The 19,852-nt window shown below is 39.8% G+C and overlaps 1 long non-coding RNA gene and 1 pseudogene across 2 annotated transcripts; both read left to right on the top strand.

Annotated features, from left to right (window-relative positions):
• Nucleotides 1-11,333: 11,333 nt before the first annotated feature.
• LOC148997292 (uncharacterized) lies at nt 11,334-12,049 on the top strand. The gene is made up of 2 exons (XR_016146094.1): nt 11,334-11,530; nt 11,646-12,049. It is a non-coding gene; the product is annotated as an uncharacterized LOC148997292 (long non-coding RNA).
• Nucleotides 12,050-15,302: 3,253 nt separating this feature from the next.
• On the top strand, nt 15,303-16,508 carry LOC148997291 (uncharacterized; annotated as a pseudogene). The gene is made up of 2 exons (XR_016146529.1): nt 15,303-15,439; nt 15,545-16,508. The product of XR_016146529.1 is annotated as an uncharacterized LOC148997291 (transcript).
• Nucleotides 16,509-19,852: the final 3,344 nt, after the last annotated feature.

Raw genomic sequence — 19,852 nt, 5'->3', positions numbered from 1 at the left:
CAGAGAAGCAGTTGCACCGCTGAACAACCGAGCCTCATTCGTTCCGCCTGAGCCCCACAGAGAAGCAGTATCGCTGCAGTTACCTCGGTGAGCACTCTGACCCTGTTCATTCTCTCTGCCCGAGCCCCACAGAGAAGCAGTTTCGCTGCAGCTACGTCAGTGAGCACCCCGACTTCTTCATTCTTTCTGCCTGAGCCCCACGGAGAAGCAGACACGCTGTGTACACGCCGCTGAGTAACCGAGCCCCATTCTCTCTGCCTGAGCTTCACAGAGCAGTCACGTCGACGAAGATCTTCCTTGTGGGAATAGAGTACGGATTCCAGTGGTCTCCAATCCTGTCCAGGCCTACACGACGAAACCATCTGCTCAACATTCTTGAACTTTTAAAATAAATAAAACCTCCCTCTTAATCTGTTCATTGGTCTCTTTGTCCGTTCATTGGTGTCCTTGTGGTGTCGGCTCCTCGCGGTGGGGTGTAGGTCCGTCCGGGTGTGGGTCGGACCATCCCGGGGCGGTGACACTATTATACAATGAATATGAGGTGCTAGTAAAACAAAATTCATCAGGTGGTATCCAATGATAATCCCTCCATGGGCCCAAACATTTCTGTAGATTTTTCCATAGACAGCTTTTTTTTTAAAGCTGCCTTACCGCTGTCACGCAATCTGTTCTTCGGAGAAGCGCGTTCGCGCCCATGGTCACACCATTTACGCTTAAACATATTGTGCGTCTATGTCAGCTTAAACGCGAATGCATGTTTAAAATACATAAATGTAAAGCTTTGGTATATTAAAGAATCCTCTGTGCAAATTAACAACACTATTTAATTATTATTTACTGCATAGCTACCGCATCTAACATTATCTGATACGGTCAGGAATTTACGTCAATTTTAAAATATTTTTTTTTTATGTTATTATTGCTTTAACCATCCTTGATTAAACCTAAGCCGAGTCATTTCCAGAAGTGGTCTAGATCATACAGCCGGAGCCGGTTTTTATGGTGAACATGAATCGGCCCAGTGTTTTACAGCCGTAACAAAAATGCATGTTCCAGAGCGAGCTGCGGGCCACAATCGGCCCGGTTAACACGTAGCCGCAGACGCCACGGGGCAGCCGAGCTCAGGCTGATTGTTCATGCTAGCTGGGACACAAAGTTGCGTAGGCTCAAGTTGTAGCTATGCGCTTGGTGTCGGCAGACTAAAATCTTTTTTTTTTTTTTTTTAGAAAAATCCAGCAGATTCTTGTTCTAAATATCACAGACTGCGGTGATTTTCATGTTGATCTACTGTTTTATTATTTAATAATAGCCAAATCATGACCATACTGTATAGACTACATGATCAAATATGCCTAATGAGGAGAAAGAGCTCATTTTGGTGAGTAGGCTAATTTGTGAAAGCACAGTTATAATGGAAAGTTTTTATTACAGAACATAAGTTAATCTCCATGACAGTAGCTTGCACACAGCAGCAAACACAGTGCGACACCAACTGGTATGTTTTTGTAACCGTTTTGAACTGCCCTAGGTTTTAAACTTCGTTGGAGTGGACTGAGAACCTTCACATATGTCGTTTTTGATTGTATTATTAACAAACTACTATCACTATTAGTCTATTACCTAGCCTGATCAATACATTTCTATTGACACTGTATAGCGCGAGCGACGCTGTCCATTTAATGTGGAAACCACATTAAATATAAATTTAATTATATGTAGTAGCGCTAACAGCAACAAATCTGCACCACCCTTTTTTCGTTTGTCGTTTCAAACCAAAAACAAAAACCTTAAAAAAAGAGCCGTTTTCCAGTTTTTGAACTTTAACCCCGGCGTGGTCGATGCAGGTCGGCGCAGCAACAAAACCCTGCGCGTATTCCGCGTCCTGTCTGAAAGTCTCAAGCTGAATGTGTGAGTTGGCAGCCCTGCGGGGATGCATCGTCGGGAGCGTTCTGCCGCATGCACACAGTGCTTATACATGTGGGGATTGTTTACATCAGAGTGCGCGCGTGTTTTGCGCAGCACGCAGTGTTTGAGCGTTTAAAGGAAAATAAGCAGCTAATGCGCGCTCTAAAAGTCTAAATTTGAATTTATTATTTTTCACGGTATTTTGAAGAGCCTGTGATAACAATATCGTGCAAATTCATTACCGCGATTTATCGCATTACCGAATACCGGCACATGTCGTGTGTGTGTGTGTATGTGTGTACTGTCACTTTAAGAGCTGCATGGATCCAATAGGTGGTTTGCAGTCACGTGATTGTGTTGACGCGCGGAATGCAGATGGAGGGCAAGGAGTGAAGAGCGCAATGGACGCTATTACAAGAGAAATATATCAACAGAAAATTGAGACATATGTTGGACGTGATCCTTACGTTATAAAGAGGACCGATTTTCAACTGAATTGAGAGATTTGCCTGCCATCGAGGCTGTAGATATCAGCAACTAATGGCGCTTTTCCACTGCATAGTACGGTTCGGTACGGCTCACTTGTGGTGCTTTTCCACTGCATGGTACAGTACAGTACCGTTCGCTTCAGGTCGCTTTAAATGGTACCTGGTCTGTTGAGGTTCCAAGCGTACCGTACCGGTACTAAAATGTGACGTGAAACACTGCAGATCACTGATTGGTCAGACAGAATCGTCACTACCAGCGTCACTACTAGCGTCATTGGATTTGCGACACGAGACACTTTTTTAGCAGTATTTTTGTTTTGCTGCCATCAGCCTCATTTTAAACACATTTTTCCGTCTAGCAGTTAAAAACAACCACATCCCGAGAATCAGGAACACCATCCCCTCGATAGTCTCCATTGTTCCTGTGTTGTGGGTTTGAAAATGTGGCGCTTTTAAGATGATGTCATGGCAGTAGAGGCGCGCGCAAATAACGATCAGTCCCACACACTTTGAAGGGGTACTACTGCAGTGGAAACGCAAAGCGATCCGAACTGTTCCGCGCCGAGTCGAAGCGTACTGAGCCGAACCGTACCGTACTATGCAGTGGAAAAGCGCCATAACTTGTCTTACAGACATACTTTGACTTTACGAAGTTCGGAAACTAGTCTGGTACGTTTCACAAACAGCCACTTAAGTGTATTTAAATACCTGAATAATGTAATTATAAGCCACATAAATAATGTATTATCTCACATTTGATGAAGTGATCACTGCGCACACACACACACTCTCACTGGCATTTTCCCATTTGGCTTTTCCCGACCGCAGACGAGGGTTTGCAAAGCATTTTTCCCGGTGTTTTTCTGTCAATTTCTTGTATTTTCCCCCCTTATGAACAACAACTTTGGCCACACGATAAAAACTCCTTGTGGTTTGATCGATCTGAGCAACCGTAAACGACGCAAAACATAGGCATTTTGAGTGTGTTATAGTGCTTCCTAAATATAGAAAATCACTTCCTGCCCTCCATCTGCGTTTCGCGCCATGGCAACACAGTGGCGTGACGTCACGTGAAAACAAGCTATATACTGTTACACATGTGTGCAGCACACAAAACAGTGTGCAAGTCATCTCGTGCTTGAAGGGTTTAAAGAGCCCCTATCACAGCATTTGAAATGTTCCTATTTTTGTTTTAGGAGTTCCCAAAAACAGTTTAACATGCATGCAAGGATAAACACTTTATTTGTCGTATAATATGCATTTATTTTTAACTGATTTGCTCACAGACTCCCAAATGATTCGTACAACGACTCATTTTTCCAAACCACTCTAGCGTGACACTAATCGGCGGTGATTGGTCAGATGACAGACCCATAAACATATTGATAAAGCACTACAGTACTACAAGATGCTCTATTCTTTGACAACTCCAATAACAGCGACAAACATTTCACATATTTAAAAAAAATTGACATTGGAGACCTAGAAGCTGCGCTGAGCATAACTTACACACACGCGCGCGCGCGCGCACGCACACACACACACACACACACACACACACATACTGCCTCGCGCCCTGACGCAACAAAACCGTTCAAAACCCATAAAAGCAAAAATTATTAATAATACTTACAGGTTGTGATTCGGAGGAGGAAGCTGATCCATATACACTGGGTAAGTAAGTTACTGAGCCCTCCTTCAAGAACAACCGCTTGTGAATGCACATTTGAATTAATTTATGTTTTTGAACTAACATTATTTGTCAATAAAATGATGAGAACACAATCGGGCTATAGTGTTGATATGAACTCTAACCACCGATTCTTCACATGCTCGTCCCTGTAAATGAAAACAAAGTGGCTGAACTATCTCTGCATAGTAGAACACAGCGTATTCTCGACATGATGCTATGATGAAGTGTTTGAGTGTGTAGACTTCGAGTTTACACTTCCGTCTGCGCGCGCAGTAACTGGGCGTGGCCAGTATGTATCTACGTCACGATGTAACAGCTAATGACTCGTTTCAAAAACAATTCATTTAATAGACTCACTTTTAAAAGACCATAACTTTATATACGGTGCACTTTCAGATTTTCATTCCCTTAGAGCTATATTCCACACCATATGAACAGTCATTTTCAAAAATCCATGATAGGGGCTCTTTAAAGTCATTGAAATGCTCACAAAGGAATCAATTCGTTTTATAACGACTATCTGATTCCTGACCTCAAGATTTTCGATTCCCAACCCTACAGTTGAGTGAGGCATGCGTTAATGATTGTGGTATCCTTACAGGAGTGTTAACCTTCTCTCTGTCTCTGTAGCGGCAATGAACTTCTCCACCTCCAGCAGTGAGAGCAGCTGCGGTACACCAATGACGTACACCAATGACAAGCCTCCGTTCACCAGCCACTTCCGCAAACCCAGAGTTCAGTTTTTAGAGCTGGACAGTGAGTCCGGCGGCTCGTACAGGTACAGGAGGTGTCCTTCCTGCTTCATTGCATCATGTTTGGCGATTTGTTTAGGTTTATATCACGTCATGCTCCTTCTCAAAGGGACTTAACTGGCATTCTTGATCTCCAGGTCTCTGGTACTAGATAAAGGGAAAACGCCACAATTCTTTAAGAGATTCCGGAAAGAATTTGCACATTGGACGGATGTAAAGGAAAAGCTGGAGAAAGAACTGTCTGACCAGATCAAGATCAACTCAGAAAAAGGTTTAATTTGTGCTACCTCGAGAGAATGAACTCTGGTGTGAATTTGTCTGAGTTTCTCTCTCTTTTGCACACAGAGGGTTTGATGGTCCAGCCGTCAGAGGAAAAGACCATGTTCCGCTACTATTGCGAAGCAATCCTGATCCTCGGTCACTTCCAGAGACCAGGAGCGGTGGAGGGAGTAACAGTAAGTGTTAAGACCCCAACATCATGAGCCAGCAGATACGTCGGACCGTGGAGACAGATGTGGCTGCCAACTTTACAGAGCAGCAGAAGGCGTCTGTGGCCCACTACATGGCCAATTCCAATGCAGTGGCAAACCAGCACTATAGGATGAAGACCCTAGATGCTATTGTGGCCACTTCAAACCTGCTCAGCTCCCTGACACGGTATGTAATTATCTGTAATATAATTATGTTATAAATCTGTTATAATTATAATGTCTCTCAACACTCATCCATCAGTTCGTTAGTGTGTAACCTCCAGACCTTTTCAATATTGCAGCTCCTCTTCTGACGACTCTGGCGACGAGGGCACCCAGGCAGTGAAGAGAAGGCGGGTGGAAGAAGAGGTCCCAGCCCCGGACTTTAATGCTTTCCTGCAGGCCTTCCCTGTGGGAATCACTGGCCAACCACCCAACAAGACCCAGAGAGAAAAAGCTGGGTTCCCCGCCGACAGAGTCTTTTATGATAAGTGGAGGGCTCTGCAGTACAGCCTTCGGGAGCAACATCTTTTGGGTACGTGTATATACTTCCTTATGATCCAATGATTAGATTTGCTCCAACAGAAACATTTTGAACTAGTGTGTGAACCTGAATTTTAATTCAAATGTGCTCTCTTTGACAGCAAAATTCTCAAGACGTACCCCAACTGCAGCGATGGTGGCCAAAGTCATAGATGCAGAGGGCTGGACGGCCAATCATCCTCGTCCAGAGGACATCATGGCGAAGTGGAGGCCGCTCAGCAGAGCACAGGCGGAGAGTGACCCGGGCATCATCAAGGGGGTGACCAGGCAGAAATGGTCGGGTCTGGCTGTGAAGGCCTTTGGGGAGCAGAAAGGTATGTACAACTGTCTTATGAGCACAGTAAAATCCATAAATAAAATGAATATAATAACATCATGAACAGCACATTAATGACTCCCTCTTTTTGACCACAGGCGTTGTTGCAACCAAGGCCTTCGGGAAGGGCTCCATCCTGTGTGATTTCCACGGAAAGGTGATCACAGGTGCTGAGGGCAGGGAGATGGCAGAGACGCAGGACCAGCTGGGAAACCTGTTTTTCTTCAAACATGGCCCTGACGAAATCTGCATCGATGCGGAGACTTTCCCCTGTGAGTGCCACCCGTCTCTGGAAACCATCGGGAGATGAATTACACACTCAAAGAAGAAGTGCAACGTGCACCCATGCCACTGCATAGTGAAGCTTCAGGGGGGAGACAGGCACGTCCTGCTCTTTCAGGCCACCACGGACACTGAGAAAGATGATAAGATCTGCTTCGACCACGGCATCAAGAAGAGGACTTTTCGTGGGGAGATAGAGGAGCTGGAGTGGCTGGACATTTGATTCTTTACAATTTGTGTCACATTTTATGACACAAGACTATGAACTATCAATGATTTGTTTGTCAACTGTGAGCTCGCGAATGAACTATAGATGTTTGGACAAAATTGGGAGCTTGCGTATGGACTTGATGTTCATGTAAAAGGAGCCTCAATAGTGTCTAAACATTGTAGTTTCATGTAAATGGAGCCTCAGTGTGACCAATGAAATAATTGACCTTGATCTACGTCCTGGAGCTGGAGTGGTTGGATCTCTGACAACTAGGGTTGGGCGATATATCGCACGATATTGTTATGCGCATCTAATCAGTAAAGCCGGTTCCTTGATTAGCAGTAAATCACCTTCACATGCTTTCAAATGGACGATAGGAGTGTTAAAGTTAATGAGATAATTAAGTGATTAATTTAGTGATGATTGAGCATTATTGAAGACACCTGATGATCACAAGCAGAATCGCTGAAGGACAAAATCACAAATTGTAAGCCACCGTTATGGAGATCAGTGTTTGCTTTAGTTGGGCTCTTGACACTTATACTTTCACTTTAAATTTTGTGTGTCTGCTTTATTATTGATTAATAGCAGTCAAATAAGACATCGTTGATCTTATAGTGTTGGTTATGTTTTGACATAATCATGCTGTGATCTGTAAAATGAAACTTTTCAGATGATTTGGCTTAACTTGTTAGCAAGATTTTAGTGATTGTACAGCTTATCTGTATTTTTTTTCTTTTAATATAAATTTATTAATAAATATTATTCTGCTTATTATATTTTCATGCTTATTTAGAAACACAATAATTAAGAGATCAATAATCAGTCTGTCTATCTCAACTGTGGTGGCGAAATTAATCCTTGTTGCCACCAATCACAACTCATTAATGGCTCCCATCATGCATTGCGGTTTGAATATATTATGATCTGAATTGTCTATGTAATTTACTTTTCCTACTTGAATATTCTACTCGTCACCGTTGTTGAGAAGCATTGACTGAATCTTGAGGTCTGTGTGTGCCTAAAGGAAGGGTTTTTTTCTTTTAAGCAACTTTTGAGAAAACTGTCTATTATATTTAACATTCTGGACATTTATTCAGAATCTAAGTCATACACTAAGCAACAGAATAAATTATATGTTATACATTTTATAAATAAACTTTATTATAAATGTTGTGTATATATATATATATTATATTTATATATATAATTACATAAATTTCAAATGACAAACGTCATTATATGACCAAAATCATTTTATTATTGTTTATTTTTGTTCATCTGATAGATATAACTCAGATGCAACAGCAAATTAAAGTATAAAGTTAATAATATAAGGGTCAAGAGCCCAACTAAAGCAAACACTCATCTCCATAACGGTGGCTTAAAATTTGAGATTTTTTCCTTGTGATTCTGCTTTAGGTGTTTTCAATAATGCTCAATCATCACTCATTTAATCACTTAATTATCTCATTAACTTTAACACTCTTGAGTGTGGACTCATATACACTCCCAGGTGTGTTAGTTTAACACGGGAGATTTTGTCGTGACGAAGAGCCGTAGTTCACTGACCAGCTGAGCCATATCGCATTAAATATCGATATCGATATGTCCTCGATATTAACGCGATTTGGCTCAGCTTGTCAGTGATCTACGGCTCTTTGTAGTGAATGCCGCTCCATCTGAAAGCAGGTGAAGGTGATTTACTGCTAATCAAGGAACCGGCTTTACTGATTAGATGCGCATAACAATATCGTGCGATATATCGCCCAACCCTACTGACAACCCGGACAGACTCTATTTTTTCAGACTGTGATTTTGCCGGACGTCTGCTTGCCTCTCACAGACCATGTGTGACAAATTTAAATGGAGCCTCGTTGTGAACTGACAACCCAGACAGACTGTATTGTAAGTAGAGTAAAGTACTTATTGTAAGTGTGTTGTAAATACTTTGTATTGTACATTAATTTATGCTCACTAAAGTTATAAATCAGTCTATAAATGAAAGTACTTTCCCTACAGCTCTGAAAACAGCCATAGTAAAGCCTATACACAAGTCAGGAGATAAGCTCCAGGGGCCTCATTTATAAACGTTGCGTACACACAAAAGAAGGCGTACGCCGCTCTCTACGCAATAGTTGGTGTTTATAAAAAGCAAACTTGACGGTAAAATGTGCGGTCCTTCACGCCAGCTCTGACCCAGGCGTACGCACAAAAACGGGTGAAATGAGAAATGGCGACACCGTCGGCAGGTGGAAAAACACGTGAAAGTGTGTGAAACTGTAGACGGTTGTGTAAAATAAATTGCATAAATAACACGAAGACTTCACAAAGCAAGTCTTACAATTAACAGCCTACACGAACACCCGTTTGATCGATCTGCAACAGAAATGAAAATTAACACATATTTCCAAAAAAGAAAGAAATATGTTCTTCAATAATATTGGCTTATACAATTCATTCTCATAAATAAGATGGTAACGAAATAATGTACAAAACTGATATTCTCGCCATTACTAATGCCAAAAAGGCACTTGAGTGGCAAAAGGTTGCAGACGGCGTAAATGCTGTGTCCTCACAACCTCGGACTGTAGCCGAAATAAAAAAGAAATGGTCGGACTTCAAAGTCGAGGCAAAAAAGCGTCTAGTCATTAATTCAATTAGAGAGGGCCAAGGAGTTGGGCGAAATCAAGACTGTCCAAACTGAAATAAACTGCACAATGAGGGAATTCTTCAATAAATAATATATTTTTTCCACACCTTTTGTTGTGAAGATGATGCTTCGAATCCTTCCATTTAATCGCCACATCTTCTAAGAACTCAAGATCAGCCATTGTGCGTCATTATACGCATTGTGATGGGGCATTTTATTTACAACCATTTAATTCTGCATCTGACAAGCTACGGATGTCGGTTAAAATCTAAATGGGAAATAGTTCAGCGCAAATGTAATTTCTTGCAGCTTTCTGAATGGTTGAGACACGAATACGTTATTTTATCAAAAATAAAACAAACTAAAGGCATATGCATGAATGCCATGATTCCGGAGCTGATGAAGATATTTTATGATGAAAACAACTTTCCCCAGTGGACAAATAATACATGTATTTATCGATCTATCTAGGCTATATATCTCTCTAATTATCTATCTATCTGACTGACTGACGATCTAATTGATATATCTGCTCCGTTAGACGGACATATTGGATGCCCACACTGTGCCCTCCAAACAACATTTCTCTCCTCTTTTCCACCTCGCCAACGATAACTTCTACTTCACATTGAGTGAAGTTACGTTTTTATTATTTCCTCTCTGTGTTGAACATGATTTCGCAATTGATGAATATTAAAGGGGGGGTTGACTGCGATTTCACTTTTTTCATGTTAAATAGTGTGTAATGTTGCTGTTGGTGCATGAACAGTATCTGCAAAGTTGCAGCGCTGAAAGTTCAGTGTAAGCAGAGATATCGTCTTTTAAAAATCAGGAAGTATAAACGCCTACAAAAACTAATGGGACTACAGCTGGGTTATGGTACGTCACTAACCCACACATTTGCATCAACCCTCCCTCCAGAATAAGCAGAAAAGGGCATGGCCATATTTCAGCAGCTCCAGCTCGTCGAGTGAGTTGTTCACGCAGCTGTCAGGTCTTCTGTGTTTCGGCTTCCCACGGACGCTGTACTTCAACAATGGATACAATTTATGTTTGATTATGTTCCTGAAAATGACGATGGTAATCTAGCTCTCTGTGCTGCGCATTTTACGGAAGACAGCTTCCAGAATCTCCACGAGTTCAACACCGGATTCAACAAGAAACTGTTACTAAAACATGAAGCAGTTTCAACTTTAAAACCAGAGGCAGCAGTTGTTGGGCCACAACCTGTAAGTAGGCTAAGACTTCATCATTAGGGCCCGAGCACTAACAGTGCGAGGATGTGACTGGTGTGACGATGTGACGATCACATGGATGTGACTATTGTGAGTCAAAGTTATAGCGCCACCAACTGGCAGCAGGAAGTGTGTCACTTTCAAAATGCAAACTGGTATGCGTGTGTGTGAATGGATCCACATTTTGTCAGTCACAGCACAATTAACATTTCATTTTTCATTGTCTTTCTGCAGGTATGAGATGGCCAAAGACCTCCCAGAGCAACAAAGGGGGGCATTACTTAATTTACCTGTCCTTCAGTGCTGGTGCGGCCCAGCCTCAGGATGTCATGGACAGGAATCATTGGCCAGGTACGTCTCTTCGTCCAACCAACTCATCACAAACTATTTGCACAGCAGATTAGCAAGTTTTCATTCATTTTTTTTGCATATTATAAACCTTGTATTCCTCACTTACAAAGTGGGTCTGCGGACGAGACTGGCGCCTGGCGCTTCTGGGGGACATCGGAGAGACTTTGGGGAATTCATTGAAAGATTTCCAGTTTCGCTGGAGGGTCTGCCTCCATGTAAAAAGAAAAGGGTGGAATACGGTTTTCCAGAAGACCGTGTCTTTTATAATAAATGGAGGGCCGCCCAGTACGCCCAGCGGGAGAAACATCTGCTGTGTAAGTCTCCGAATCCATCAATACAGCATTAACACACACTGACTCGACACGAACTAGGCCATTTATTTACAGTGAATCACATGAGTAAAGTTATTTCATTCTGCCTTTCAGCACATTTCACACTGCGCAAACTGTCTGCAGCGAAGGTCTTATCACACAGGAGGGCTGGACGGTGAACTGGCCAAAGCCGGAGGAGATTGTGCTGCAGTGGAGACCAGCCCCAAAGCAAAAAGTAGAAGAAGACAGTTTTGTCATTCAGTGCGTGTCCCAGCAGACATGGACGGGGCTCGCCATCAAGCACTTTGGTGCAGAGCAAGGTCTAGCTAAGAAAACTCTTCATTTGTCTTGTAAGGGCAGAAGAAGCAATAATGTAAAATGTGCATTCCAGCAGCCATGAACTACATGTCATTTTTATTGTTCTCTTTATTATAGGAGTCGTCGCAACCCGACGGTTTTACACCAACGATATAGTCTGTGATTACCATGGAAAGGTAATCCCAGCGGCTGAAGGGAGGGCCATAGTGCAGAGCCTGAACGACGAGCCTGGATATTGTTTCTTTTTCAAAGCTGGAGAAAGAGAACTGTGTGTAGATTCACAGAATTATCCATGCGAGAGCCGCCCTCTTACAAACACTTTTGGCAGAAGAATAAACCATTCTTCAAAGATGCCAAACCTTAAACCGTTCCATTGCAAGATGAAAATTAATGGGGAAGACAAGGATATAATCTTATTTAAAGCACTGAAGGACATCACTGTTGGCACACAGCTCAAATATGACTAAAGAGAGGCTCTTACCGTGGAGAGGGCCTGAGTCTAGAATGGCTCGACGAATAAGCCAGTTCCAGAAAAACACACTTTTTTTAAATTACTTATTTAATAGTTCTATTCTTTATATGTTTATTTTTACATTATTTTACTTTTCTATTTTCTTCTAATTCTTAATAAAATTTGTTGTCTTGAAAAAAGTTGTCAAGTTTAATTATTACTGTTCATGGACAGCACACTTATGGGTCATTTTTCAGAATTACATTGACTTTATGAGGTGAAACATGCTTTACCCAACACACTATTTACATTTCAGCTATTAATTATGCAAAATGAATAGGTTATGCTGGGATGCTGTTTTTGACTTAGAAATTGTATTTAAAATGTCTAAATTATAAGCACACCCCATCATAATTCATAATCACTATCATAATTGCATAATTCCTATAATGTACATAATTAGGTGGGAATGTGAGTTGTTAACCCTTTGATGCACAACATGGGTCTAAATAGTTTTAATTTTCTATATCTTTGCAAGAAATTAATTTCATCATTCAGTATTCCAGGTATTCCTCAATTAACTTGTTTTTGATCATCACAAATCCTTATTTTTATTTTTCCTTTCTTACTTTTTGAATAAAAATAGTATTTGTATAGCAACCCTTCTAATGCGCAACATGGGTCTAAAAAGACCCGTATTCATTTCTTATGTTATTTCAGTGATGGCTGAGTGTTTCTTTGCTGAGTCTTTAAAATATATGTATTTTATCATTTGTTATTCCAGGTATTCATTAAATATCTTGTTTTTGATTTCCACAAATCATTGTGTCTACGTTTCCTTTCTTACTTTATAAACAAACACTTTTTTTGTATTTCTACATCAATTTTACATACATGGGTCTAAAATGACCCATATTCATTTGCTATGTTATTTCAGTGATGGCTGAGTGTTTCTTTGCTGAATCTTTCATTTAAAATATGTTTTTTTAATCATTTCTTATTCCAAGTATTCATTAAATATTTTGTTTTTAATTTCCACAAATCATTATGTTAGTTTTTTATTATTATTATTTCTACATCAATTTTACATACATGGGTCAAAAATTATTATTAATCTTATTTAATTTTAACCACAGACATTTTTTTATATATATTGTAAAAGATAACAACATAATGTCTCAATATTAGGCTATGGTTACCTTGACCTTGTAATAGTGAGAAATTACTTGTGAGAAGGAGAAACATGTCCAATACTATTAGCTAGCTAGCTGTTGACATATTCTAGCTAGCTAATGTTAACTACACTAAAAAAAGATTGTTTTTTAAAGCTTATTTACATTTAGTAGGCCTAACAGTTCATAATCATTCATATGCTGAAATGATTCTTATACTGAAATCATTGTATGATTGAAATGATGCCCAGCTGCCAAAGATAGAAAAGTCAGCAGCTGGTGTTCCCAGAGCACCAGGCCTGTGTACAAGGAGCACAAACATGTAGTTGTCATTTGTGAGGCATGTAAGCACTAAGATGGCAATTTGAGATGCCGCTGTACCAGTGTGATTTTATTTTTTCTGTTTTCTTTTCTTTTATTTGATCACATTCACCACAATTCAATACAGTTACACTACACCACAGTTCAATTTCAGTGTTATCTGTTATCTGTGATATGTGAATGCTATGCGAGACAAAGTGGCAAGTAAACATTTCAAGTGTAAATGTGTTGTCTAAATTACTTCTAAGGTGATTAATTTAACAAAATGTTGTCTTTATTCTTTTGTTTTATTATGCTTGATAAGAACATTTGATATCAAAACAATGACCCAAATGTTTGTGGTCCACAGCGCACCCCTGAACGTTACAATTCTGTTGTTCTTGATCTACAAGCTCAATACAACAAAGGCATAAAGGGAAACTCTGTTTTCAATACTTTGAAATCTTTTCATGTTTGCCAGCCTGGTCTCCCTCCTTGTTTAGGCCATGACATATTTGAGGGTGTATTGTCCTATGATGTTGCATTGTACTTGAAGTATTTCATCAAGAAGAAGCAATGGCTTACATATTCAATTATGAACCGGCGCATCAAGCAGTTCAAGTACAAAGGAACTGATGCTCTCACAAAGCCATGTGCTGTCAACTCTAAGGTGCCCAAGCTTTCAGGGCAAGCCATTCAGAATTGGAATTTCTTAAGATTGCTTCCTGTATTAATTGGTGACAAAGTGCAAAATCCAGAAGATGATGTGTGGCAGTTAACTCTCCAGCTTAAAGATATTGTTGATATGATTTGTGCGCAAACGATTTCATCAGCACAGGTAGCCTATCTTGATATTCTAATCCAAGAATATTTGGAATCAAGAAAGTCTTTATTTCCTGAAAGTCCACTAAAACCAAAACATCATTATTTGCGGCACTATCCAGCACTTATTTTTAAATTTGGCCCCTTGATTAGAGTATATGGACGATGCGTTTTGAAAGCAAACACTCCTACTTCAAGAGATGTGCCAGGCATTTGAAAAACTTTAAAAACATCTGCCTAACTTTATCTGAAAGACATCAGAAGTTTCAGGCATATCTTTCAGCTGGACCAGGATGCAGTCAGCTTCTGCAAGTCAAAGACTGTTGCACTTTTTATCCCAACCTTTACAGTGACACAATTAAACATGCAGTAAGAGAGTTTACTTTTTCAGAAATTAATACTAATGTATCCACAGACATCGTGTACAAAGGTACATCATATAAAAAAGGTAATTTCCTTGTGTCAAAAAATGATGAGGCCATTGAGTTTGGAGAACTTCTCATTATTTTAATTCAAAATGATGACACAGTGTATTTTGTGATGGGGGTACATAAAGCTGACTATCATTCTGAATACCATCTGTACTCCGTGACAAAACAGAACACCAGGTTGCAATGTCTTAACATTAACGATTTGGTTGATTTTTATCCGTTACCATCATACATTTTAAACGGGCATCAAGTCATTCCACTGAAACACAGTGTGCTGTCGAAATAAAGAGGTCTTGGCCACAGTGGTGGATAAACCACACAAAAAATGCTCATGTATGGTTAGTAAAAAAATATAGTAAAAACATACCATTTGGAAAAATATGAAAGTATAAATAATTTTTTTTTTCTTTTAGATGCACATTTTTTTTTTAAATCCTCAGACACATATTCAAAAGAAGTGGCTCCTCTTAAATGCATGTTGTTACTTCACTAATATCTAATTTCTACTTGCTTGATTCTAGAAATGTCTGACTCAAGAGAGAATGTTTCTACGTTCCGCCATCACTGAGGTCTTGCCTGACCTTCCAGAGATGACAAAGGACATTTTAGAAGATACCTTGCAATCTCTTGGTGTGGAGACATATGAGGACTTTACATTTATTAAGGAAGCTGATTTGCTGTCAGCGTTGAGGCCAATTTAAGCCTGAAGAGTAATTGTTGCTTGGAAATTGAGATGTAAGTGATCTATTACATTACAGAATGCTACCAGTGCTAACAATTAGATGGCATAAAACATCTGAAAGGTTGGAAATTTCACATTGTATTGATAATTGTGTGCAGGCCAGACCCCTGAAAGCAGCAGCTCATCTGTTGATGCCACGCCAAGACCTCCCTCAACCTTAGAGTCTCTATCCAGAAGTTCACAGTCAACCTCTTCCAACCACTCCCAAAGCCCTAATCCAGACTGGGTGGACACCTTTCTGGTACCATGGGACAAGTTACCAGAGGAACTAATGCAGTTATTAGAGAGAGGTAATCGTCCAAGTCCACGGATCAGAAGAGAGATGGTCCGGATTGTGGTTCAAGAGATGATGCGAAAAAATCCTTGCCCAAGTAAAAAGAGTTCTACCGAAGTTGCTAAAAAGATGGTGGCGAAATATCCTAAATCTCTGCAAGACATAATCGAGGGAGATGTGATTGGGCCAGGGTACCACTCTTTGGTTAAGCAACTGCAGTATAGAATTGAAAATGCGAAGCGTTCTATGACCCCAAAAATGAGAAAACGAAGGCAGAGGAGGTCAAACGTCTAATGAAATTGACTTTCTACACACAGCGTAAACAAGTGAACCAGGGCGGAGATATAAAATGCCTCCTGAAAGAGTGGCCATTTTTATTCAACGAACTTGGCATGGCAGTCCATTTCAAAGAACTTGCCGGAATTGGACTTAAAGAAACTTTCACCCGGAATGTGGATCTGAAGGGGAAACGACTCTTGAACTACTTTAATACTGTTGGTGTGAACAGGAACAAAAAGTTCCTACAGGCTGTAACAAACTTGAGAGTGATCAGGGGAGAGTTGAGTGGTTGCTCTGAAGACGTCAAAGAGATGTTGCTGCTTTTGCTGTCCTACTTTAACAAGAAGGAAGACGCAATGCTCTGTTATGTGGAGGACACCTGCCTGGCCGAGGAAGTACAGATGGACCAAGTTCGTTTGACTCCCACCCTCAACCCGGTCTCATTGGAAATACGTACCTCTGCACACTTTTTTGCAGCGCCAGAAATATGTACCAACCGCTACATATAGCTACAGTTTTGAAACACAAACGTCCACTGGGTTCGCTAAAGAGACTGTAGGCTACGTGACATCGTGATCGATGTAATACTCGTATATCCCATTATCCTAAAACTGGGTTATTTTAGTGATAAATGTTAAGTGGTACGTGTTCTTTTATTGAATCATGTTTGCTGTAATGGTAAATGGAAAGTTAGAACCATGTGAGTGCTCATGACGTCAGAAGGACAGATATGCGAATGCCTGTGTGATTTAGCTAACGTTAGCAGCTAGCTGAAATTCAACAGCATAGCTAGGCTACATCTCCAGAACCCCGGCAAGGTATGTTTGTAGCCAGGTGGGTAGTGAGCTAGCGCTTGCTAAGGTATTTTTTTAGCGATACGTTTGCTGTAATGGTAAATGTGACGATAGAATCATGTGTGAGCACTATCGATTAACTCAATGCTCTGTTACGTATCCTGTAGTATGTTTTGTAGTTAACGTTAGGTGGATAACGTTAGTGAGATAAGTTAATGTTAGCTACCCTGTACAGTCTGAACGACTTGCACATACAAACATTCAACAAATAAGTGCAAACAAATGCGAGATATTGCATTATGTATATAAGCTTAATCTGCGTCCATATCCAAAGAACTACAAATCCCATGTCGACCAATTAAGTTTGTGTTGCCATAATACGGCAATATACAACATGTATACAACATGGTGTAATTATTATTTTTTGTACAGTAGGAATTAGGAAACTATATTTCCGTGTAGCCAATTGCCTTATATCACCAACATTTTTTCAGTGTGCTTGCAGGTACCCGCCACATCAATTAGAGGAGGAAGAGTGACGTTTTTTAGCCTATCAAGCAGGTTAGTCTTTCATGTAGCACCAACTTGAGCCATGGCCATGATTGCATGTGACTCATGACTGTGTAGTACTACATTTATTTATTTATTAATTTATTACTACATTTATTTCTTACAGCAAAGATGCCTTATTAATTTCAAAACATTTAAAGTAGGCTATGGACTAATTACGGCCAGGACAGGATGTGAAAACAAGACATGTCCTGGGAAAACAGGACTGTTGGTCACCCTACATGCAGTTTATGTAGTTAGACTAGATGTTTCGGTTCCGTTTCCCAAGCAACTAGCCTACTTTTGCCAGGAGTTTCTATAGCAAAATGTTTACAGTTCCCTTGCTAAAATATGCTTTGGTACTTTCCTGTTATCCGGACCCCACCATATACCATTTCAGAACTATAGTCATCCCTCATTGGTCTTAACCCCAGTGACGGGTAGGTTTAGGGGCGGGGTTAGGGGTAGGCTATCGTGGGGTCCGGATAACAGAAAAGTACCAACTTTCTTTTAAAATATTTGAAGATCACTATCTCTCTGCCTTTTGCACTATAACGCAGACAAGTGAGTTAAATAATGCTAGTTCCCAGCTGGCATATGACCGACCTTCAACGTTGAAATATGGTTGAAATAATGTCAGTTGTTGTTTCAACATTAAAACAACGTTGATATAACGTTTAATGCTAAATGGTTGAAAAATGTCAACAAAACACTTCAAAATCAACGTTGAAATTTTTACAAGATCTGTAGGTTGAATATGTGAAATCTGTAATGTTTTCAACAAATATCTGCCTCATAAAGTATTATTATTAGCATTTAATGATATACTGATAATACAGCCTTTCAATGAATATGTTAAAATATAATTATTATCATTATAGACAACTCTCCAATAATTTCAACCTCAAGAGTGCAGCGAAACTTTTTGCTTTGTGATTTTGTGTGGATTTATAATACTGTGTGCTTACCTAACTTTATTATTTTTTTTTAATCATACGCTGTCATGAAAACACCATTTGACAAATTAATTCATTAAATACCCAGACAGCAAACTGACATTGAATCAACGTGGAAACGACGCCTCTCATGACATTGAAACAACGTTGATTTGCTCATCGAATTAACGTTGAACCAACGTCAGACGCGGCATTCTTCAAAGCTAAATGAAAATCGAAAATTGGTTTGCTTTCATAACGTTGAAACAACGCGTTGATTTCAAGTTGATTTTCCGTTAGTTTTGAAAGAATGACGCGTCTGACGTTGGTTCAACGTTAATTCGATGAGCAAAATAATGTCAGATCAACGTTGTTTCGATGTCATATTTCAACGTTGATTCAATGTCAGTTTGCTATCTGGGTACAGACTGCAAACTAAATATACTATACACATTTCGCTACGTTACCACGCTGAAACTACTGTTATTGGTTGTTTCACCGGTTTACTTTGATCATGATTGGTTAATCTTTCTGTCTTCCAGGAAACTGGCCAATGACAAAATGCGCGCCTATTTTAGGTTTGAAAATACATCCGTTATTGTTTGAGTCGGTGTGTGAGGTGAGCATCTGCTCTGCTGATTATTACCCCGTCGGACACGGATTATTTTATAAATTCTTGTTAAATTCTTATTTTGAGCAAATTTGAGTTGTGATATGTCAATGAAGGACAAAATCTGGAATGTGAACAGAGGATGGGGTCGTAATGTTACGTGGTCTATAAAAATACTGGCGAAATCACTTCAGGTAAGACGACATTTTTCATTCTTTAACATTCTAACGTGAATGTTAAACGTTATGCTCCTGTCCTTAATGTATGTACGTTACCACAGTTTCACTTTAGATATGTTAACAAATATCAATAAATCTTTAAAAGGTATTATTAACGTTACATTGAAATCTGTTGAATAGAGTGTTTAGTTTGTGGGTAACGTTAGATTAATGCTATAAGCTGATAATCACCCGTTAATGAAGATCATTGTCTTCATTTTTTTACTGTCTGTAGACAAGATTTTTTACAAACTGGTAACGGACATAGTAATGCAGCCTGCAAATGAGTGTTTTTGTACTGCATCAGTGAAGCGCGCTAGAGATATTATTAAGTTTATTTACCATCTGACACTGCTGTGCGTTGTTGTTGGTGGTTTGTGTTAGCGTAAATGCATGATAGGTAATTAGTCTCGGAATAAAGTGATAAAATCGTACTTTATTCGTTAGAAGTTCAAAACCTCTTCGAACACTGATAACTCCCAATGATTATATTTGTTTGTTTTAGGTCAAGCATTGGAATATGATTTTTTCGGGGGGAGAACACCCAAATAGAGACAAATCCATCAACTACAGTAAGTTGTTTTTGTTTTGTTTCTTGTGAATTTTACACACTCTTTCGAAAACCTACACTGGGATTAATATAAAGTATAAAGTATGATTCTCATCATCAAAGAAAGACATTTACTGATAGAAAGTCTGAGTAACTTTTTGTACTTTTGTCTTTCTTCCTCTGACGTGCCACAGTGA

The sequence above is a fragment of the Pimephales promelas genome, chromosome 2, assembly GCF_988280905.1.
Source record: "Pimephales promelas chromosome 2, fPimPro1.hap1.1, whole genome shotgun sequence".
Taxonomy (NCBI): Eukaryota; Metazoa; Chordata; class Actinopteri; order Cypriniformes; family Leuciscidae; genus Pimephales; species Pimephales promelas.
The sequence above is the reverse complement of the archived record's forward strand: the minus strand, read 5'-3'. Positions and strand labels throughout refer to the sequence as shown.